General features: G+C 46.1%; 1 protein-coding gene across 1 annotated transcript in view; it reads right to left on the bottom strand.

Annotated features, from left to right (window-relative positions):
- Positions 1–23139, bottom strand: part of PDE10A (phosphodiesterase 10A) — a 410304-nt gene that overhangs the window by 258897 nt on the left and 128268 nt on the right. The gene's annotated exons all lie outside the window — the stretch shown is intronic.

Raw genomic sequence — 23139 nt, 5'->3', positions numbered from 1 at the left:
CAGCCTCTCCTCACAAGGCTGTGCTCCAGGCCCCTCACCAGCTTCATTGCCCTTCTCTGGACACATTCCAATATCTCAACATCTCTGTTGAATTAAGTAGCCCAGAAATGGACACAGTAAGAAAGGTATCAAGCAGTCATGGACCTCATAGCAAGGAGCATTTTCAGGACTACCTACAGGATAAATATGCACGCACATGCAAGCAGGTGGGTGGTGATTTCACTGCACACCCCATAAACTCTATACAGTACACCACCCAGTAAACACTGAGCTGCTTGATCTGTGTATGGAAATCCTCTCCCAGATTAAGAGGAATGCATGGGCAACATGAGGTGAGGGTTGAGCTTGTTCTGCATCCAGGTCAGGGAAGGCAAGTCCAGAATAACACACTGGAGAAACCACTGCATGGATCAGTCAGTGCAGTTCAGTGACAGAACTCCTACAAACTGAATGTCAAATCAGCCTCCACACTGGCTATAGCTTTACAGAGATCTAAGAACTTCACAGTTCCCTGAGCACATGAAGTCCATTGAGTGCAAAGAACCACATTCCCTTTTTCCAGATTCACTATAATGATGATAATTTTTCACATAGACTTTGACAAGATGGTCCAAGGACCAGGCAGAAGAGCAACCTCAGCTGAAAACACTCTTCCTGGGGTTGCTATCATATTGTAAGAAATCATCTTTCCCTCTATTATATTCCAACACAAACACTCTCAGATTTTGTTTTCTTTTGTCGTTTTAATAGGAGAACTTTAAGTGCTCTATTTTCCATTAATTTCTTTACAGATGTGTTTTCCAGCTGCTCCTGATTATCAACTCTTCATTCAAATCTTACTTCTCAAAGACAAGATTATAAGAAAAATGCCATTTGCTGTCCCCATGTTTACAGCATTTCTAAAGCTGGCACTTTGTTCTTCAGGATTGATTTATGGGGGGGGGCAGTGAGGTGGGTAGGGAAGTTACTTGTTTGTTTTAAAATTAAAACAGCCAGGCTTGGGGAACAGAGAGAATGAAACCTCAGAGGGCTTAAGCACACTTAAAAACAATCCCACAGAAGCAGTTTAATAGCACTAAGGGTTGATTGACATAAGAAATGATGCATCAAACACGCATCATTTTTACTGCTACAGCATGAGCTTGATCTACATGTATGTCCTCACGCACAGCCCAAGTCTGCGATGCAATTAAGGCTGAGTCAAACTGCAAAGAGGCTGTTTCATTCTCTTAACATGAAACACTTGTAAAGAGAGAATGCTCTTAACATATTCCATCTAAAATTTTGACTATGTTGCTTTAGTTCTGACAAAAAAATCCTTCAAAAAGGTATCTCTATTTGTATCTTCCCAGCCTGTGCTCTATCTGGCCACTTCCCAATGAAGGGAGAGTGGGTTTGTGATGGTTTGGGTGTTACCTGCCCACTCACACTTTGGAAATCACCCATACTAGACTCAGCTCTAGAAATTAGAATGAAGCTTTATATTTACAGCTTAGCACAATACACAATCAGATAGTTACAATATGTACAGCTATAGACAGAAATAGACAAGTTAAAATGTAATGCAGAAACACAACAGCCCTCCCAGAAACCAGAGTCCCCAGGAGGGGGTCTCAACCACCCTCCCACCCCTCTACCTTACCCAAGACTTTGCCTGATGCTCAAGGTGGCTTGGAGGGTCAGCCATGGGGGTTGGGAAGCAGATGGATTAGTCACACAGATGGCAGGTTAGGTTAGAGAGAGAAGTTCAGCCCAAAGCCCAGACAGAGAGCAACTCTGTTATCTATGTTTGTGTTCTTGTTCTTATACATCTCAGCAAGCCTATTGGTGAAGTAGACATCACCACTGTTTCCTTTTCACAGCCTGTAATCTAATACTTCTCACCAAAAGGTTCTATCTAGGCTCAAACTAGCACAGGGTTGCAGAGTTTAAATTCTAATGCTAAGAGTTTCAAAGTATTTAGTCATTTTAGATGCCCTCTGTGAGATGCTTTGAATACGCCAGGATTTAAAAAGATGACAGCTCACAGCATTTTATAACTGTCAAGTTCTCTCCAAATTCAGATGTAAAAACTTACACACCTGGTTCTGTATTTGGTCACATTCAAGTTTAAACACTGGTAGTTCCAGTATGGAGTAATAATTTGCACTCTTTCCCGAGTTCCAGATTCCTATAGTCTGTACAGTTAATCACTCAAATGAAAGTACTTTGATTTCCCAGGTATTTATTGGCTTCTAGTGGTGTGCCCCAAGGATCAGTGCTGGGCCCGGTCCTGTTCAATATCTTTATTGATGATCTGGAGCAGGGGATTGAGTCCAGCATCAGTAAGTTTGCGGATGGCACCAAGCTAGGAGCAGCTGTGGAGCTGTTGGAGGGTAGGAGAGCCCTGCAGGGGGACCTGGACAGGCTGGATGGGTGGGCAGAGGCCAAGGGGATGAGATTGAACAAGGCCAAGTGCAGGGTTCTGCACTTTGGCCACAACAACCCCAAGCAGCACTACAGGCTGGGGACAAAGTGGCTGAGAGCAGCCAGGCAGAGAGGGAGCTGGGGGTGCTGATAGACATCAGGCTGAACATGAGCCAGCAGTGTGCCCAGATGGGCAGGAGAGCCAATGGCATCCTGGCTTGTATCAGGAACAGTGTGACCATCAGGACAAGGGAGGTTATTCTTGCCCTGTACTCAGCACTGCTCAGGCCACACCTTGAGTGCTGTGTCCAGTTCTGGGCCCCTCAATTCAAGAGAGATGTTGAGATGCTGGAGTGTGTCCAGAGAAGGGCAACAAAGCTGGTGAGGGGCCTGGAGCACAGCCCTGTGAGGAGAGGCTGAGGGAGCTGGGGGTGTGCAGCCTGCAGCAGAGGAGGCTCAGGGCAGACCTCATTGCTGTCTACAACTACCTGCAGGGAGGCTGTAGCCAGGTGGGGTTGGGCTCTTCTGCCAGGCAAGCAGCAACAGAAGAAGAGAACACAGATGTGGTTACTGTTTCTTAAACTGTTACTGCTTACATATACATACATATATATAGTGAAAGTATTTCCTACCAAATATTGAACCTGTAAATTTTCATAACTTTGTATACAGTTGGGGGGGAAGGTTTGGGATTAATAAATAATTCATATTTGTATTAATTCTCTGCCTCACCCCATCTTCATTTTGTAACAGGTAGTCATGATTCAGAGAACAATTTTCCACTGCTGCATATAAACCAGCAGCCAAAGCATTATCTGTTTAGTTAAAGCTATGTTGAAATGGCTAAATACAAATTCATTTAGGTATTGCTGATTCGTTTTCTGCTTTCTACATTTCCAGGAGCTGTACTTTTCCCAACTTCTTTCCTGTTTACTGCAGCACTGGACATCACACCACAGCAATTTTATCTTTCTTTTCAAACTCTAATCCAAGGTTCTGGGTTTGAATGTTGGTAAAATGTTTTTCACAAGTACAAAGGGCAGTATTAAATCAACAGGATCCTGACATCCTGATGAAAATTTGCAACCATCTAAAAGTAACTGACAGAACTCAGCCAGAGAGTAACAATTTACAAACAAGGCTTCAACAACAGTTTCATAAGAGGTTGTTTGTTTCAGTTGGGGTCTTCAGAAAAGAGAACAGCGAACCTGAAAGCAGCATCTTTTATATAGTTGTCAACAGTCTGCTGCTGCTTTTTGTTCTGTTGCTGGTTTGTATTATAAAGAGTGATTAGCTGGAGAAAAAACTGCAGTTTCAGGGCAAAAGAATCATATAATCTACCAGGTTAGAAGAGACCTCCAAGATCATCCAATCCAACTTATCATTCAGCCCTGTCCAATCAACCAGACCATGTCACTAAGTGCCTCAGCCAGGCTTTTCTTGAACACCTCTAGGGGTGGTGACTCCACCACCTCCCTGGGCAGCCCATTCCAACGGCAATTATTCTGGCAAGAACTTCCTCCTAACATCCAGCCCAGACCTCTCCCAGCACAACTTGAGACTGTGTCCCCTTGTTCTATTGCTGATTGTCTGGGAGAAGAGGCCAACCCTCACCTGGCTACAGGATGTCAAGTCCTCATGGACTGTATAGGATGGAAAAATATTATTTCACTTGTAACTTACCCAGTGAGAGATTAACAGGTGAGTCTTATTTCTCCTAACCTTGTTTCCTGCAATATTACCATGCCTATGCAGGGATTGCTAAACCTTCATAGGCTATAAACTACTCAGAACTGAAGTTTCTGCAGTAGGAGGGCCATCTCCCCACAGAAAACAAGTTCAGTTCCTAATTGGACTGTTTCACTCTGGACTCTCAGGACATCAGCAAGTGAGTATTTATGTCAATGAAAATGAATGTGGGATTCCTTGCTCTATACAGGTAAACAATTTATTAGACTATAACAAGGCATTATGTCTGGTTTAATTGCCTGTTTTCTCACACAGGTCTTCACAATAAATCTAGCCTTGACATCTAACTGAATACTTCTGCTCAGGAACCCAGGTAGTTAGGTTGGCTGCTCGTTGGCTGGCAACCCCTCTGCTGTGTTTGAAAGTCTTTATAAATTAAAGTCAGTGCTTCACAGAATTGTTTTTTCAACCTGGTCAGGTTTCTGTGCACTCTAATTGTTCTATAGCAATGTGTAAACACTTCCTGCAGACCATTTGTTAGGAAGTTTGGATTTTATATAACCCAGGAAATGAAGTCACCAGACCTGTGGGCTGCCTGTAATGATTCAGTCCTCTGGTTCCTGCAACAAGCAAGCACTTTAGACACAAAAAGTCAGAGGGAATGATGAACTAGTGGAAAGAAACAGGGTGCATAACAGCCCCAGAATTTCAGAACGTTGCAAAGAACTTCCCACAGACTTCCATCTCTTTATTTTTATCCTTAATGTCAACATTAAAAATGAATTCTGATCCCTTTCTTCCTGTCAATTCAATGCTTACTGGACCAGGAGGGGAACACTATAACTGATGACGAAGAAAAGGCTGAGGTCCTGAATGCCTTCTTCGCCTCAGTTTTCAGCAGTAAGGAGGGAGGAGTTCAGGGCAAGTGGCCTCTTGAACTGGGGGATGGGGTCAGGGAGCGGTGTGTTCCCCTGGAAATTCATGAAGAAGTAGTTCAGGACCTGCTGAGCCACCTGGACACCCACAAGTCCATGGGACCAGATGGGATCCATCCCAGGGTGCTGAGAGAGCTGGCAGCTGAGCTGGCCAAGCTGCTCTCCATCATTTTCCAGCAGTCCTGGCTCACTGGAGAGGTCCCAGGAGACTGGAAACTGCCAACGTGGTCCCCATCCACAAGAAGGGTCGGATGGAGGAACCTGGGAACTACAGACCTGTCAGCCTGACCTCAGTGCCAGGGAAACTGATGGAGCAGGTTAGCTTGGGGGTGATAAGAGCACACCTACGGGATGGCAAAGGGCTCAGGTCCAGCCAGCATGGGTTTAGGAAGGGCAGATCCTGCCTCTCCAACCTGATCTCCTTCTATGATCAGGTGACTGCTTGGTGGATGTGGGGAGGCCTGTGGATGTGGTCTGTCTGGACTTCAGCAAGGCCTTTGACACTGTCCCCCACAGCAAACTGCTGGCTAAGCTGTCAGCCCATGGCTTGGATGGCAACACTCTGTGCTGGGTTAGGAACTGGCTGGAGGGCCGGACCCAGAGAGTGGTGGTGAATGGTGCCACATCCAGCTGGCAGCTGTCACTAGTGGTGTCCCTCAGGGATCAGTGCTGGGCCCCATCCTCTTTAACATCTTCATAGATGATCTAGATGAGGGCATGGAGTCAGTCATCAGCAAGTGTGCAGATGACACTAATCTGGGAGCAGATGTGACTGAGTTGGAAGGCAGAAGGGCTCTGCAGCAGGACCTTGACCGCCTGGACAGATGGGCAGAGTCCAAGGGGATGGGGTTCAATAGCTCCAAGTGCAGGGTGCTGCACTTTGGCCACATCAACCCCATGCAGAGACACAGGCTGGGGTCGGAGTGGCTGGAGAGCAGTCAAACAGAGAGGGATCTGGGGGTGCTGATTGATACCCACCTGAACATGAGCCAGCAGTGTGCCCAGGTGGCCAAGAGAGCCAGTGGCATCCTGGCCTGCATCAGGAATGGTGTGGCCAGCAGGAGCAGGGAGGTCATTCTGCCCCTGTACTCTGCACTGGTCAGACCACACCTTGAGTACTGTGTTCAGTTCTGGGCCCCCCAGTTTAGGAGGGACATTGAGATGCTTGAGCGTGTCCAGAGAAGGGCGACGAGGCTGGGGAGAGGCCTTGAGCACAGCCCTACGAGGAGAGGCTGAGGGAGCTGGGGTTGGTTAGCCTGGAGAAGAGGAGGCTCAGGGGAGACCTTATTGCTGTCTACAACTACCTGAGGGGTGGTTGTGGCCAGGAGGAGGTTGTTCTCTTCTCTCAGGTGGCCAGCACCAGAACAAGAGGACACAGCCTCAGGCTGTGGCAGGGGAGATTTAGGCTGGAGGTGAGGAGAAAGTTCTTCACTGAGAGAGTCATTGGACACTGGAATGGGCTGCCCGGGGAGATGGTGGAGTCGCCGTTCCTGGAGCTGTTCAAGGCAGGATTGGACGTGGCACTTGGTGCCATGATCTGGCCTTGAGCTCTGTGGTAAAGGGTTGGACTTGATGGTCTGTGAGGTCTCTTCCAACCCTGATGATACTGTGATATTTCTATTGGTTACAAAATATATGTAATATGTGTTATGGAGCAAAGCTGGAGGCAGGTAGGTTCAGATTGGATGCAAGGAGGAAGTTATTCAGCATGAGAGTGGTGAGAGGCTGGAATGGGTTGCCCAGGGAGGTGGTTGAGGCCTCATGGCTAGAAGTGTTTGAGGCCAGGCTGAATGAGGCTGTGGGCAGCCTGCTCTAGGGTAGGGTGTCCCTGCCAACAGCAGGGGATTTGGGAACTGTCTGATCCTTGTGGTCCCTTCCAATCCTGACTGATTCTATGATTCTGAGTCCCTTTGTGTTAACTTCCTTGCTTCTGTTAACTTTCCTGATTCATCAATCATTTCATCAGTACTCAGAAAAAATGGTATATAGCTATAGTTAGTGCAGCATTGCCATAAATGGCATTCCCCAGAATTTCAGAGCTTCCTAGTTAAAAACAACGTTGAGTTCATAGACTCATAGAATCAACCAGGTTGGAAGAGACCTCCAAGATCATCCAGTCCAACCTAGCACCCAGCCCTAGCCAATCAACCAGACCATGGCACTAAGTGCCTCAGCCAGGCTTTGCTTGAACACCTCCAGGGATGGCGACTCCACCACCTCCCTGGGCAGCCCATTCCAATGCCAATCACTCTCTCTGACAACAACTTCCTCCTAACATCCAGCCTAGACTTCCCCTGGCACAACTTGAGACTGTGTCCCCTTGTTCTGTTGCTGCTTGCCTGGCAGAAGAGCCCAAACCCACCTGGCTACAGCCTCCCTTCAGGAAGTTGCAGACAGCAATGAGCTCTGCCCTGAGCCTCCTCTTCTCCAGGCTGCACACCCCCAGCTCCCTCAGCCTCTCCTCATAGGGCTGTGCTCCAGGCCTCTTACCAGCATTGTTGCCCTTCTCTGGACACATTCCAGCACCTCAACATCTCTCTTCAATTGAGGAGAGCAGAACTGTACTTATTGTAAGTATTAGCTTTCTACAAATGGAAGAGCAACTGCTCTGCAAACCACTGCCAGTTCTTTAGCGAAGCAATTTAAACACCATGTGATCACTGATGCAGGTGGAAGCACTTAGTTATCTTAGCCCTCATCTGTCAACTGCATAGGCAAAGAGTTGAATGGGTACAGCTCCTACCACTAGCCATCCTGTTACTGTTGCAATGCTCCCAGAACTATACCATAACTGCACATCTGTGTCTGCTGCTGGCATGCAGTTGGAGTGCTATGCTATTTTCACACTACTGCAAACACTCTAAGGGGCTTAGTACACACCAGTATTTGCCTGTGAACTCTGAGTCTGAATTAATAGAATCAGTCAGGGTTGGGACCACAAGGATCATTGAATTCCAACCCCCCTGCCATGGCCAGGGACACCCTATCCTAGATGAGTATGACCAGAGCTCCATCCAGCCTGACCTTAAACATCTCCAGGGATGGGGTCTCAACCACCTCCCTGGGCAATCCATTCCAGGCTCTCACCACTCTCATGCTCAACAACTTCCTCCTCACGTCCAGCCTGAACCTAATCCATCTCCACCTTCACTCTATCCCCCCCAGTCCTGTCACTCCCTGAGAGCCTAAAAAAGTTCCTCCCCAGCTTTTTTGTAGCGCCCCTTCAGATACTGGAAGGCCACAAGAAGGTCACCTGGGAGCCTCCTCCAGACTGAACAGCCCCAACTCTTTCAGTCTGTCCTCACAGCAGAGCTGCTGCAGCCCTCTGAGCATCCTCGTGGCCCCTCTCTGGACATGCTCCAGCATCTCCACATCCCTCTTGTCATAGGGGCTCCAGAACTGGATGCAGTACTCCAGATGCAATCTCAGCAGAGAGAGAAAAATGTAGCCAGTCTCATATCTGGCATGTTTCTGTTTTGGGGGACACGCAGAAAACTCAGTTGGAGAGAAGGGGGAGAACTGTGAATGATCGTGTTGGGACTAAACAACTGGAGTGGTAGCAAGCAGATGAGAAGAAACAAAGGAAAGTCTCAACCTTTGTGCACTTGATAGATCAGACTGGGCTTTGCACTATCCCCATTTCAGCACTGCATATGAAAAGGAAAGAGCACAACTGAAGCATTCCTTTTTCAAGGAAGACAGCAGCAGATAAAAACCAGGTTAGCCTAGTACTTGTGGACACAGAAAACCAGCAGTGAACCATACATCACCAACAGTCTGTGAGGACAAGGAGAACAGAAGAACTTTGGCTTCCCCCACCTCAGCCCCTTATGGACTGTCATCGTCTATCATTAAATGCCACTGAGAGGAACTTAACTTACTTTGATTAAATGCAGACAGCATCTCGCCTCTTGTTGTCTTTGGTATTTCAAAGCTATTAGATATGCTGCGGAATTTATTTTGTTCAATTTTGCTCTCACTAAGGTTATTTAGTGCAAAGGTCACTTGATCCTGAAGCCAAGGATAAAATTGATCTTCAAAAGAGAAAGTGAAATAAAATAGGAATAAAAATGAAAAAATCCCAACTTTCTGGAAAGCATCTTGCTGACAAGTCTGTTCCAGTGAATTTGATAGAAATGGCCTTGGAAGCAAAGCCAGCCTGGTTTATCCTTTCATTACCCTCAGTGATGACATTTATTAATTCTCAAGCATAACAACAGTTCTGTTGCATGCTTTTACATTTTTTGCATGCACTCACACTGATAAGTTCTGCACAGTTGGAAAACAGATTCAGAGCTTCAAATGAGTAAGAGAGGCAACAGTCATAAGTAAATCCCAAGGGAGAAATAAAAAGACTTAATAGCAGGCTATTATTAAACTCTATTTGATATATTAAAAAATCACAAGGAAGCCTGTCAGAAAAAATTACCACGATCAACTAAATTACAAGGCAAAGTTGCCAGTCATGTCTTACGAACTGGTATGGCAGAGACAAGACAGGAAATAAAATGGCAAGAACTCAGCACAAAATCAGGCTTGCCCTGTTAAAAACACAACTGTCCTGCTCATGTGCCCCCCCACACCCATCCAGCCCACACCAGATGCCATCTCATCACCTCTTCCATCCCTCCTGGAAGGCCATTCAGAAGCTGAGGGTGCTGCACAAGCTTAGCATTGGGGCTGGGAGCCCCACTCCCACTTCATTCCTCCTCCTCCCCAGCAAAATTGTTCTTCTCAGCTCCTTGTTATCTCCTGCCTACGCACCCGCTGCATTCACATGTACTTTGCCACTTTGTAAAGTGCTCTTGAGATTACTTAGGTACTGCACCAACCCAAAGTTTCTCTGCTTTACAGTACCATGATCTTAGCTTTATAAAACTTAACCTCATGCAGCAGAGAACTGCCCAAGAGAATTACTTCCAAGTGTTCCCTTTAAAGTGCGCAGTGTCAAAACTTTGCACAGTGTCTCACAAACAGTACTTCTTCAATGAAAAAGCAATCTCTCCTTCAAAACTATTTGTCCAACAAGGCACTTAAGGGGCAGGTGAGGGGAAAAACAAGGCTGGACATGCAACCTCTTCTCTCTCCTTTGTCAAGACAGTATCATCCAGGTGGCCGTGCAACCGAAATTTCTCTTTCTGCAGTCCCACAAATATGCACTACCTGGGGACAAGTGACTGAGTTTAAACCAGTAACAGTATTGCAGCCTAATGACATAAGAGTATAGCAGGGGAAACTTTGGAGGAAAAAGTAACACTCTCCCAGGTCAATTGACAAAGATGTAGAAAAGAAAAAAAAAGCATCTGGACACCTGAGGCCTGAAAAGCCCTTCACCAACAGCAAAAAAGTCAGACAAACCAAATCCTACCAGTCCATGCTCATTCTGCAAACACTCCTAGCCATCTAATTCATAGACTCATAGAATCAAACAGGTTGGAAGAGAGATCCAAGATCATCCAGTCCAACCTAGCACCCAGCCCTAGCCAATCAACCAGACCATGGCACTGAGTGCCTCAGCCAGGCTTTTTTTGAACACTTCCAGGGACAGCAACTCCACCACCTCCCTGGGCAGCCCATTGCAGTACCAAATGACTCTCTCTGTGAAGAGCTTCCTCCTAACATCCAGTCTATACCTACCCTGGCACAACTTGAGATTGTGTCCCCTTGCTCTGTTGCTGGTTGCCTGGCAGAAGAGACAAACCCCCACCTGACTACAGCCTCCCTTCAGATAGTTGTAGGCAGCTATGTGGTCAGTTGTAGATCAGCAATGGTAGATAGTAGCTGAACATCAGCCAGCAGTGTGCCCCAGGTGGCCAGGAGACCCAGTGGCATCCTGGCCTGCATCAGGAAGAGTGTGGCCAGCAGGATGAGGGAGGTTATTCTGCCCCTGTACTCAGCACTGGTCAGGCCACACCTTGAGTGCTGTGTCCAGTTCTGGGCTCCTCAATTCAAGAGAGATGTTGAGATGCTGGAATGTGTCCAGAGAAGGGCAACAAAGCTGGTGAGGGGCCTGGAGCACAGCCCTGTGAGGAGAGGCTGAGGGAGCTGGGGGTGTGCAGCCTGCAGAAGAGGAGGCTCAGGGCAGAGCTCACTGCTGTCTACAACTGTAGCTAGGTGAGGGTCGGTCTCTTCTCCCAGGCTACCAGCAACAGAACAAAGTTGTCTTTGGTTGTCCCAGTGGAGGTTTAGGCTGGATGTTAGGAGGAAGTTCTTGCCAGAGAGAGTGATTGGCATTGGAATGGGCTGCTCAGGGAGGTGGTGGAGTCGCCTTCCCTGGAGGTGTTCAAGAAAAGCCTGGATGAGGCACTTAGTGCCATGGTCTAGTTGATTGCATAGGGCTGGACTGAACAATCTTGGTTGGATGGGTTGTACTGGATGGATAGGTTGTACTGGATGATCTTGGAGGTCTTCTTCCCTGGTTGATTTTATGAGTAGCTCGTTGTGAATGGGTTATATGCAACATTACACAGATAACTTGTCAGAATATTAATCCTTGCAGGTGCCTCTCAAAAGAGAGTCTAAGACCCTAAAAGAAGAGATTATGATTGTCAGTAGAAGGGGTTTTATGCCCCAGGGTTTTTCTTCCATCCTCCTGTCTTTGCCACCATGCTCAGCTACAGCACCTATAGCATACAAAGATTCGCTAGTTACTATGCAACTTGGCTGTCACCTAATACTTCAAGACAAAACCATAAAGCAGAACTGAAGAGTTATTGATATCTGTAAGTCATATTCCTCTCTGGATGGAATTATATTTTTTTAAGTCAACAAACACCCCACACTCTGCAGTAAGCACAAATACTGCATTTGCAAATGTTCAGACTACATGTCTGCCTACATTCCTACCTCAGCAAGCCTCACTCCTGCAGTACTCTTTTGTACTCCCCCACAAATAGAGAGGGGCTGGTAGGGGATGTGGTGGTTGGAGGCTGCCTGGGGTCCAGTGACCATGAAATTATAGAGTGTTCAGTACATGGAGAAACCAGGAGGGGCATCAACAGACCCTCCACACTGGACTGCCCAAGGGTAGACTTCAGCCTATTTAAGGAACTAATTCAGAAAGTTCCTTGGGAAAAAGCCCTTAGAAACAAAGGGGTCCAGGAAGGTTGGAGCTGCTTCAAGAAAGAACTCCTGCAGGCACAGGAGCAGGCAGTGCCACTGAGCCTGCAGAGGAGCCGAGGAGGGAGGCAGCCAGGCTGGATGGGCAGGGAGCTGCTGAAGGGATTAAAGACAAAAAGAGAGTGTATCACCTTTGGAAAAGAGGGGAGGTGTCCCAGGAGAAGTTCAAGGAAGTTGCTAGGTCTTGTAGAGGAAAAATTAGAGAGGCAAAAGCCCACTTGGAGCTCAGGCTGGCCACGGCTGCCAAGGAAAATAAAAAGTGTTTCTTTAAATATCTGAATGGCAAGAGAAGGGCCAAGGACAACCTCCAGTCCTTACTAGATAGAGATGGGAACATAGTGACAAAGGATGAGGAAAAGGCAGAGGTGCTTAACACCTTCTTTGCCTCAATCTTCACTAGTGGGACAGGTTGTCTCCAGCACAGCTGGACTCCTGAAGTGGTGGATGGAGTCAGGGACCAGTACAGTCCCCCTCTAATCCATGAGGAAGCAGTAAGGGACCTGCTGCGTCATTTGGGTCCTCACAAGTCCATGGGACAGGATGGGATCCACCCTAGGGTGCTGAGAGAGCTGGCAGCTGAGCTCCATCATTTACCAGCAGTCCTGGCTCACTGGAGAGGTCCCTGAAGACTGGCAGCTGGCCAAGGTGATGCCCATTCACAAGAAGGGGCGTAAGGAGGAGCCAGAAAACTACAGACCTGTGAGCCTGACCTCAGTGCCAGGCAAGGTCATGGAACAGGTCATCTTGGGTGCCATCACAAAGCACCTACAGGATGGCCAAGGGATCAGGCCCAGCCAGCATGGGCTTAGGAAGGGCAGGTCCTGCCTCACCAACCTGATCTCCTTTTATGATCAGGTTCCTGCCTGGTGAATGTGGGGCAGGCTGTGGATGTAGTCTACTTGGACTTCAGCAAAGCCTTTGACACTGTCTGCCACAAGAAGCTCCTAGCCAAGCTGGCAGCTCATGGTTTGGACAGATTCACTCTGTGCTGGATCAAGAACTGGCTGGATGGCAGAGCTCAGAGAGTGGTGGTGAATGGTGCCACATCCAGTTGGCAGCTGTCACTGGTGGTGTTCCCCAGGGATCAGTGCTGGGCCCAGTCCTGTTCAATATCTTTATTGATGACCTGGATGAGGGCATTGAGTCCAGCATCAGTAAGTTTGCAGATGACACCAAGCTAGGAGCAGGTGTTGATCTGTTGGAAGGTAGCAGAGCCCTGCAGAGGGACCTGGACAGGCTGGATGGGCAGAGGCCAAGGGGATGAGATTTAACAAGGCCAAGTGCAGGGTTCTACACTTTGGCCACAACAAGCTCAAGCAGCACTGCAGGCTGGGGACAGAGTGGCTGGAGAGCAGCCAGGAGGAAAGGGACCTGGGGGTACTGATAGATAGTAAGCTGAAGATGAGCCAGCAGTGTGCCCAGGTGGGCAGGAGAGCCAATGGCATCCTGGCCTGCATCAGGAACAGTGTGGCCAGTAGGACAAGGGAGGTTATTCTGCCCCTGTGCTCAGCACTGGTCAGGCCACACCTTGAGTGCTGTGTCCAGTTCTGGGCCCCTCAATTCCAGAGAGATGTTGAGGTGCTGGAACGTGTCCAGAGAAGGGCAATGTGCTAGTTTGAAGCAAGCTAGAATGTTTTGGTAACAGAACTAGATAACAGGCAGTGAAATGAAAACAATTGATGTCAACTTCTCTCACAGTCACGCTGAGAACTCTGGGAAGAAAAAAAAAACTTTCTCCATTTTGTCTCTCACTCTTGCTTTTGCCTTAGACCTGGTCACATTTCATTAACCCTGCTCCCACTAACCTTGCTCCCTAACCTCTTGGCTGCACCTCTCTTCTTCCTGAGAACTGGGGTAAGGTTGAGAGGGACCGGGGAGAGGTGTTGGGGTGGTTTGAGAGCCCCTCTTGGGGACTCAGGTTTCTGGGAGGGGAGTTGTGCTTTTGTATTGTTTATCCTTTGTATATTTCTGTATATAACTGTATATATTGTAAATAGCTGCTTGTAAATTCTGCTAGCTGTAAATAAATTGCTTCATCTATATTCCCAGTGTCCGTCTGAGGTAGCTGGGGCAAATACAAAGTGTGGGGGGGGGGCGGGGTAACCCCCAAACCATCACTTTTTTTTTATTGGCTTTCCCAATGTGGGGCTAGAGATTTTAGAGTGATTGGAAATTAGCTCTGGGAATTAAGATGAAGCTAATCAAGCAGCTATTGTATTTGGTTGGTGCATTGCTCTGGTCTGGTTTTGTTTTCTTGGCATTTAATTGGATAAAAGCTCAAATTGTGGCTTATTTCATTGATCTGGCTTATAATAAGGCTAAAGCTAAGGTTTCAGATATGTTCTGGAGCTGGGGTGATTTGATTCTTGGTTATGCTGGTTTTAATATCTCTGAGAATATTACCAAGGATATTACAGGAGCTCTGGTCAATAATGTGACAATCAATGGAAATTCTGCTTTAAATATGGCTCTAATGAGAGTTATTCAGCCTAAGACAGGAATTCCAACTGTTTGTTTAGGGACATGCTCGTGTAAAACTGTTTTACTACTCACAGTTTTTAATATTTGCCTCATGATTTTAATATTCATATTAATTTTGGCATTATTGGTGAAAAATTCAAAACCAGCTTCTGTAAGAGCTAGGAAAAATTCTGTGTCTCAGAAGCAGTCTCTTTCACAGCAAAACAAGGGAACACAGTTCTCGGCATCCCCCTTGCCAGCCTCTGCCCCTCCTTCTCCAAGTGCTGGGAGCACGGCCAATGTTCCTGCCACTAACATAAACAATGATAACAGGCAACAAAGCTGGTGAGGGGCCTGGAGCACAAATCCTATGAGGAGAGGCTGAGGGAGCTGGGCCTGTTTGGCCTGGAGAAGAGGAGGCTCAGGGCTGACCTCATTGCTGTCTACAACTACTTGAAGGGAGGTTGTAGCCAGGTGGGGGGTGGCCTCTTCTCGCAGGTAACCAGCAACAGAGCAAGGGGACACAGTCTCAAGTTGTGCCAGGGTAGGTATAGGCTGGATGTTAGGAAGAAATTCTTCACAGAGAGAGTGATTGGCATTGGAATGGGCTGCCCAGGGAGGTGGTGGAGGCACCGTCCCTGGAGGTCTTCAAGAAAGGACTGGATGAGGCACTTAGTGCCATGGTCTAGTTGGTTGGATAGGGCTGGGTGCTAGGTTGGACTGGATGATCTTGGAGGTCTCTTCCAACCTGGTTGTTTCTATGATTCTATGATTCTAATAAAGCTATGCCCACAGCTGTCTCCAGCTCTCTGTTTCAGCCCTAACCTTGCATGCTGGCACTCTGTGTCCTTTCCCATCCTCTATACATCCTTCCACATGCTCTCCCCTGTGTCTCTAACCTGTTCCTGGCTCATTGAGCAACATGAGGCAGTTCCCGTCATGACAGGTTCAGACCAAACAAACTCCTGGTTCTCAAACACACTTTTGGCCAGCTCTGCCTCCCTGGCAGGGAAGTCCCAGCACAAAGAAGAGCTGAGCCCTCCCTGCATTCCCTATAGCTCAGTATTACAGTCGCTGCTTGCTGATGAACCCTGCAAAGCCTTCAGGAAGATCTTGCTGCCAAATCACTTGAACTTAGCATCTGAACTGAAAAACTATTGAGGACTTCAACAATGAGAGGCAATCTGAAAGCCTTTTTTTCCTCGGGTACCTCCCTTGAAATTACAGAGAGATTGTAAATTATCCCCAAACCAAGCACTGCAAAAGCCAGAAATTCTCAGCTAATATGCTGCATATTGAGGTAGAATTAACATCTAGTACTAAAAGTGCAACTTTGTATCCAGACTGCCTGAAGTAGGCCCCAAAGTGATGCTTAACAATAATTCTAGGATAATGATGTGGACATCCTTGTATCCATGCGACACAGAGAGTTACTGTGGCTACCTCTAAGTACAACGGCATTGTGTAGTCTCTGCCTGGACCTATCTATCATCACAGAAGCTGGGCCATGAAGCCTTATTTTCATATGGTTTCACAGAACGGCATTCTTTTAGCCACTTCCTCTTGTTTATTATTCTTTCAAATATTTGGTAAGATACTTTTCAGTTGTGGCAATTCGTTTTGTATTTGTGTAGGCCATCACAAGCTACAAGGTCAGCACTAATCTAAACAATAGTTTGTTGGGGGTGATTTGGCCAAGTGGAAAACACTCTAAAGGCTAGATTGTTATCACTGACAGGGCAAATGAGCAGACAGGGAAACAAGCCCTGCATACAGCTATTCAGATGAAGCTGAGCTACTCAGATGCCAGGTCACGGATGTAGTACATTGTCTAGGGATACTCCAAATTCCTCTCTTCTCCCTCTCACTCTGTGGGAGAAGAAAGGTTCAAACACCTGTTTCCCCAAACCCTGCCCTGTAGGCTTGAAGTGGGGCAGCAAAAGGTGCCTTTGTGCACATGGGTTGGCTCATGTAGAAGCCCACGCTGGAATCGGGCTGGTAGATGGCTGGGTTTTTGTGCTCAGCACACATAGCAAATGAACACTTTGTCTAGAAAAAGGACAAACAGAGCAAGGGTTCCTGCCCTAAGAGCTCCTGCCTTGAGAGTCCCCTGCCACAAGTTTCTGCCATTTCTCGATCGTCCCTGCTTTTGGATGGCTCCGACCTTTTGTACAGCTCTTGGTTTTATCCCATCTCTGCTTTTGGACGTATCTCCCCACTTTTTGCACCCTTTTGTGCAAACCTGCAGACTTAGCAAGCCTCAGGTCCTTTGGGAGTGAGAACCAGCGGCATCTGGACCACCTACTCTCAGACCCTATCAGAGGCCAACTTCCTGCCTGCCTCCCAAATTGGGAGACCCTAACAGTTTTGGCTCTCCCCTGAAGAAGTGCTCAAGATACTTCCAAGTTTGGCAGCTCTGTGACTCATTTTGGACTTCTGCAGTGTGGATCTCTATTACTGGATTTTGCCAGCAACGTCAGAAGGCTGCTCCTGCAGAAGAATTCAGTAAAGGAGCACTGCCAAATGCCTATCTCACCTTTGTGAGTAGCTTTTCCCTTAATCTTCTGCTCAGCCTAATTGATAATGGGGTAAAGCTGTGTTTATAGCTTAGCCTTTTCCATTTCCTGCCTTCCTAAATATTTATCTGTAAGACCCTTTTTTGTAACATATTCCTGAGCAAACAGAATCTGCTAATAAACTAAAATAATTTTGTATATAGTTTTTGGGGCAGGAGTCCAGGAAAATAAAATAATTCATTTTTATATTTCCTGACTTGGCCATGTTAATTCCCTGCCTCCATGACACACATGTACCATAAGTCATAGCTCCTGCCCAGAGACTGCTAAGAAGGAAAAGCTGGGAACATGTCAGTATGGCCAGACAGTCAAACACCTGCAAGGAGGATGCAGAAGCCATCCAAAAGTTGCAAGCAGATATTTGTCTTCTACCTGCAGAATATATTTAAAACAATGAAATGACTTGCAAATCATGCCTTTATCTGCTGTGCCACATGCGCTCATCCAGCTTGCAGCAAGAGTTTTTAATGAGTAATGTACTAAACTGCTCTTAAGAAAATTAAAAAACACATTAAAACAAGCAATGAGGTCAGCCCTGAGCCTCCTCTTCTCCAGGCTGCACACCCCCAGCTCCCTCAGCCTCTCCTCACAGGGCTGTGCTCCAGGCCCCTCACCAGCTTCATTGCCCTTCTCTGGACATGTTCCAGCACCTCAACATCTCTCTTGAATTGAGGAGCCCAGAACTGGACACAGCACTCAAGGTGTGGCCTGAGCAGTGCTGAGTCCAGGGCAAGAATAACCTCCCTTGTCCTACTGGCCACACTCTTCCTGATACAGGCCAGGATGCCATTGGCTCTCCTGGCCACCTGGGCACACTGCTGGCTCATGTTCAGCCTGATGTCTATCAGCACCCCCAAGTCCCTTTCTGCCTGGCTGCTCTCCAGCCACTTTGTCCCCAGCCTTTAGCACTGCTTCAGGTTGTTGTGGCCAAAGTGTAGAACTCTACACTTGGTCTTGTTCAGTGTCTTCCCATTGGTCCACCCATCCAGTACGTCAATGTTCTTCTGCAGGGCTCTCCTACCCTTCAACAGATCCACACCTGCTCCTAGCTTCGTGTAATCTGCAAACTTTCTGATGCTGGACTCAGTCCCCTGGTCCAGATCATCAATAAAGATACTGAACAGGACTGGGCTCAGTACTGATCCTTGGGGATCTTTGAAAGTTATCTCTTTGAGGACTGCTGATTGATAGTAGACAGAAAAGATTAAAGCTTCATTGCTTTATAATATCAAAATACTATAACTGTATTTGCAGTTTGTCATTTGTAGAGCCAAACCCTTCCAAACCGCACTCCCTGAACCTGGAATACATGCAGTTTATCTCTTGTCCTTCTTCAAAAGGCACTCCTCCTGCAATCTTACCAGAACTGACTCACTCCACCAACCTCATAAAAAAAAAAAAAAAAAAAAAAAAAAGGCAAACATGAAAATCCCATGTATTTAACACCAATATGTTTTCTGTAGGTCATCTGTCCATGAGATACAATGTGCTTTGCCTTCTCTACATGTATCTTTTTCAGCATGATAAAGATTGTAGAAGCAATACCCATCTATGACCATTAATGGACCAGACTGCAACTGACCTTTGTTCTCCAGGGTTTGACCTTCAGATTGGCAGAGGAAAGCAGAAGTACAGGCAGCACTGGCAGTCAGGCAGCCAAGGCAAAGAGTGGTAACCCTGACTCAAGAAAACAGCGACTCAAGAGGCTAAACTCCTACGACAATGTAATTGTGGGCGTCTCTAAGAAGAATGTCAGCTAGCATTTTTTTTTGTAATAAGAGCCAGAAATCAACTCAGTAATTTCTTTGCTCAATATCCATGTTTTGCAGGAGCTGCTACCTTAAGAGAGATCAGTTCTGCAGGCCTTCAAGGGAACCATTCATAATTCTCTCATTAAACATCTCTGAGATATCCTGAGATATCCTATTACTTTTATAAACACCTGATGTAAAAATATTTACATTATGAGTGAACCATTCCCTCTGATTGTGCAGTAACCTTGGGCTGACAATCCATATTGTGTTTTCTTAAATCCCAGTTTGTTTGGCAATTGTTCAGCACACAATGTTCTGATGGCCTGGCTGTAGCCACGAGGCACACCACAAAGCGGAGGAGGAGCGCAGGTACCCAAAACCTGACTCTCTGTCCACTCTCATCCCACTACTCAATTTCCAAGACCAGTTATCTAGTCCCTTTCAGACAGACCCGCTGCCAACGGCTCCCAAAGGTCAAAAGATCTGCTAGGGATGGCAGGGCTGAGAGGAAGTCCTCATGACTTCAGTCATAATGAAAAATAGAAGCTGCTGATTTAAAGTTTCACAACCATGGAAGATTATCCCAAGTTGAGGTAAGCCTCCAGAGGATGAGCACTGAGCTCTCAGAACATCAGAGTTGTTGTATTTGGGGTGTTTACTTTGAAACGGCGAACTTCAAGGGGATAAAGTTGAGTGGCTAGTACAGTCTATATTAGAAGTAGTTTGCTGCTCTTCACTTCTGTAGCGATTCTCATCTTCACATACTTTCAGCATACTCACTAAAGCAAATTTCCTACAAAGATATTTAATCCTGTTCATCAAGAACAAGGTCAATGAGGGAAGCAAGATTAGGCATTTCAAAAGACACGCGATAGCTCCCTTCTGTTGCCATAACAAAGAAAGGTACTTCAAATCAACACTGCCAAGCTGAATTCAGATTTAAGCAATGCTTTTTGCAGAAGACTCATCCCCCTGCCCGTCAGTGTCTCTCCTTTGTTAGCAGATGAGCTGCTGCAGTCAGGGTTACATCGCGATTATACATGGCCTTCCCTTAGCAACCAGCCTGACTTTATTGATTCAGTAGTTGATTATTATGGCAACAAGCTCAGTTCTTACTGTTTAGAAACTTTTCTAAAGGTCAACAAGAAAACAGAAATAAAAAAATCTATTTTTCTTGACTATTTTTCTGCCTTGAAGAACACATGAAGCTTTGAAAGAAAAAACAACAAAAACACAACGGGAAGACAAATCCCCAAAATCCCAAAGGCAAGATGTGCCTGTGGCTGTGACAGGGGTACCTGTACTCTCTTCTCAGCTCTGGCCTAAGTTTCCCCAGTGACTTTTGGCAGCTAATGTGTAACCCACATCATTTGTGCTTTGGAAAGTTTCTCTTTCTTCAGCTCTGCCAAACTTGTCTGTGATGGTTTGGGTGTTACCTGCCCATCCCCCCACTTAAGAAAATCACCCAGACTAGACTCAGCTGAGCTGGAAATTAAAGGAATGCAGCTTTATATTTACAGCTTAGCACAAGATACAAGCAGGTATTTATAATATCTACAGCTATATGCAGAAATATACAAATTGAAAAGTAATGCAGAAACACAACAGCCCTCCCAGAGATCAGAGTGCCCAGGAGGGGCTGCCAACCACCCTTCCACCTCCTTTGCACCCCTCTGCCTTATTCCAAAATTTGCCTTATGTTCAAGGTGAATTTGGAGAATTGGGCAAGGGGATGAGGAAGCAGATGGATTAATTACACGGACAGCAGGTTTGAGAGAGAAGCGCAGGCAGCCAGAGCCGGAGAGCAACTCCGTTATCTATGTTTGTGCTCTTGTTTTTATCCATCTCAGCAAGCCTACAAGTGAAGCAGACATTACCACTGTTTCCTTTTTACAGCCTATAGTCTAATTCTTCTCACCAAAATATCCCAGCTAGGCTCAAACTAGCACATTACCTTAAGGGGTTTTTGTACTTTAGAGGCTGTTTTGTTGTTTATTTTTAATCTCAGGAAGAAGCCATTGGTAGCTTCTTCTAAAAAAAAACAGAGTTAAGAAACAAAGTGAGATTAATACTTTTTAAAAAGTACAAGATTTGCAGGCAGATGGTTGCAGGATTTCATCATCACCTGGCAGAGAAATCTCTCCCCTAGCTGTGTAGATACTGAAGCAAAAGGTGCTTATCCAGCTTGCGGTACCCCAGAAAGCAATGATCCAGATTTCTTCAAGTCCATTCTATAGCTCAGTCAACACAAATTATGTCAGAGACCTACAGGATCACACATAATGTTCCGTTCCAATCACTCAAAGCTGATCCTCCTAAGATGCACTACTGAAGCATATATCATAATTCCACTCAGCCCTCCTTAACCTCACAAGAAACACAACAGTAAGTTGGTAAAGTAAGCAAAGAGCAGACTATATGGTGGTGAATTTTTCATTCAGAGGTTTGTCTGGGAAGAATTCCAACTCACATGAGGTGTGAGACCTCATCTTATCATTAAAAGGAAATATCACTTAGTAATATTTGAAACTTCAAGGACTAGTTAACCCAGTATCAACATTTTACAATAAAAGACCAGCATTTCCTTTGCTTCATGTGAATTACTTGAGAGACTTGGGACTTTTTAGTCTGGAAAAGAGGAGACTTAGAGGGGATTGACAGATGTTTGTAAATATCTGAGGGTTTGCGGGGTGGGGGGACAGGCTCTGCTCATTGCTCCCTGGGAGAGGACAAGGAGCAATGGGTGTAGTTGCAGCACAGGAGGTTCCACCTCAACACAAGGCGGGGATCTCTTTACTGTAAGGGTCCCAGAGCACTGGAACAGGCTCCCCAGAGAGGTTGTGGAGTCTCCTTCTCTGGAGACTCTCAAGGCCTGTCTGGATGTGTTCCTCTGTGACTTGTGTTAGATAGGATTGTCCTGCTCTGGCAGGGGGGTTGGACTGGACGTTCTCCTTGGGTCCCTTCCAACCCCTAACATCCTGTGATGCTCACAACTAGCTCACATTACTTGTGCTTTCATACAGAGTTCTGAGAAAACCTCCAATACTATCTAAAAAAATGAAAATAACGGCTACACCATCGTTTGAGTTAGATCCATGTAAGCAAACTACTGCATTTCCTGAACAGCAGGAATATTATCCTTATGAATGAATCAACTATTTCCAAATATGGACTGGAAAATACTCATCTACGAGACATTTGGAAGAGCAAACACCAAAACAGGCTCAGAAGTTTGATACAGATGTCGAGGACTCAGAAAGCATTCCACCCAATCGCTTGCTGGATTTAGAGTCAGTCATCTCTCTGAGTCACTCATTTCATTGCTATTCTTCACTTATTTTGGGTGTGGACTGAAAGCAGTTGCTCTTAGTTCCTGAAAACTCTGTTGTGAAATCCCCGCACCCCAAAGCAAATGAAGTAGAGACAAAGAGATCACAGTTTTCTCTCATAATGATCTTGCTTCATTTTTTTTTGCAGCAGCAGCTTCTTTTCTACCTTCCCTATAATTGCTGACATACCCAGAAAATGCCTGCTGTCAACCAGTATTGCCCATCTTCTAAATTTTTCAAGTTCCTACTTCTCCGCTTTACTCAGCATGAATTATTTATTGCAGAGTTTTGTACTGCTGCCTGTGACCGTAGACTTTGAGGCCTTGCATCTGTTAACCATGTTCTCTCATTAAGGTTCCCACAACAAACAAAAGCCTCAAAAGTCTCTTTTCTTCCTGCTCTTTTCATAATGATGGCCTTCATTCTCTGTCTATCGTAGCATCTTATTTCCATTAGAAGTTCAAAATCTCAGCATTTCAAAATGGCATCCAAACAAAAGACTCTCCAGATATGAATGCCATCTCAAATCAATTACCAGGGTATTCATCCTTCACAATAATATCTCTATTATATTCTCTTCCTATTGAATGCAAAGATTACACTGCTGACACGCTTTCAGGGATTATAGTGGTGGCAGTGAGGACAGAAAAAACACCACTCGGAGCTTGTCAAGAGAACTGTGTTTTTCAAGTTCTTTAAAACTTAAATCCTAAGCCAGAGGAACAAGAGACACGATTTTTGTTACGGGTGTATACTAAACGTAACACAGAAATGCCTGTCACACCCATAAGGTGCTACCAGATTGCAGTTATCAACAAAGTCAGATTCGGTGTTAGGAGGGTGACAATTCCATTGGAGAAAATAAGAACTG

Source organism: Pogoniulus pusillus, chromosome 18, assembly GCF_015220805.1.
Source record: "Pogoniulus pusillus isolate bPogPus1 chromosome 18, bPogPus1.pri, whole genome shotgun sequence".
Lineage (NCBI taxonomy): Eukaryota > Metazoa > Chordata > Aves > Piciformes > Lybiidae > Pogoniulus > Pogoniulus pusillus.
The sequence above is the reverse complement of the archived record's forward strand: the minus strand, read 5'-3'. Positions and strand labels throughout refer to the sequence as shown.